Source organism: Xyrauchen texanus, chromosome 34 (assembly GCF_025860055.1).
Source record: "Xyrauchen texanus isolate HMW12.3.18 chromosome 34, RBS_HiC_50CHRs, whole genome shotgun sequence".
Taxonomy (NCBI): Eukaryota; Metazoa; Chordata; class Actinopteri; order Cypriniformes; family Catostomidae; genus Xyrauchen; species Xyrauchen texanus.
In genome coordinates, this window is record NC_068309.1 from 1,163,302 (window position 1) to 1,164,940 (window position 1,639).

Genomic DNA, 1,639 nt, shown 5'->3' on the forward strand with positions numbered 1-1,639 from the left:
CATATTAACACATACACACTCATACACACACTCTCACTCACACACACTCATGCATACACATACATAGTAACACACACACACACGGTAACACTCATACACACACTCGCTCACACACACACACACACACACATACATACATAGTAACACACACTTACACCCACACACTCTCTCATACACACCAACATACACACACACACACTCTCATACACACACACTCACAGACACACACAGTAACACACATACTCTCATAAACACCCTCTCACTCACACACACTCACGCATACACACACACATACATAGTAACACACACACAGTAACACACACTCATACACATACATAGTAACACACACTCATACACAGACACACACAGTAACACACATACACACACACTCTCACAAACACACACTCATACACACACAGACATGCACAAACACACACACACACACTCATACACATAGACACGCACAAACACACACACACACACACTCACACACTCTCACAAACACACACACACTCACACACACACACTCATACACACACTCTCACAAACACACACACACACACACACTCATACACACACTCTCACAAACACACACACACACACACTCATACACACACACTCATACACACACTCTCACATACACACACACACACTCTCTCTCACCTGTAGCTGCTGCATGTAAATTCACAAACAGATAAAAACAGACTGAATGATTTTCACTATAAAACATTTATAGTGACATTTACAAAATAATCGTATTAAAATCCAAGATAAAAAATAACCTGGAACTGCAACATGAGACAGATTAATGATTACGAACATTTATTTTGCTCTTTCTTTCATAAAGTGTAACATTTCTTCAATTTCATGTTCATCAAATCAAAATGTCCTTTTTCATTTAATGCCGTGACAGAATTATATTTCACCTCCTTCACTTGCTTTCAGCTGCTGCTGGTTTGATTTCGTGACTCCACATCCCATCCTCAGTCTGCACACATACACACATTTCAACATGTTATTCACACGCGTGACATAAAGCAGAATATCGGTCATGTGATCGCCTGTCAATCATAATCAAACATGAATAACTCCCTTCAGTTACATCTAAAACCATCATGACACTCACCTGAGTCTGTCAGAGATCCATCATCACATTAAACACATGACCACAGACAGACAGGCAGACAGACAGACAGACAGACAGACAGACAGACAGACAGACAGGCAGGCAGGCAGACAGACAGACAGGCAGACAGACAGACAGGCAGACAGACAGACAGACAGACAGACAGGTGTAGTTATATGAAGCATCTTCTCGCTCTGTGTCAGTGTGTTTGTGGAGCGTGTGAGCAGTTAATCACATCAACGACCCGCTGGTGGATTAGTGTTAACACCGCTCATCTTCAGCCCAGAATAGACGGATAAACAGAGTGATAAAGGTTATTTATGGACAGAGCTCTTCTATTTACAGCCTTCTGCTGCTCCACTTTAAACCTTCACTTTAACAGATCTCTGTTTTATATAATAACCTGCTGGATCATGTGATGAGTTCATTATTGATCTGAAATCAACAGATGTTGTGATTATCAGCACGGAGAACGACAGACAACATCAGTTTATTTCAGATCAGACATCTCAT

General features: G+C 41.1%; 1 pseudogene; it reads right to left on the reverse strand.

Moving 5' to 3' along the window:
* Nucleotides 1-1,182, reverse strand: part of LOC127628207 (serine/threonine-protein phosphatase with EF-hands 2-like) — a 15,890-nt pseudogene extending 14,708 nt beyond the window's left edge.
* Nucleotides 1,183-1,639: the final 457 nt, after the last annotated feature.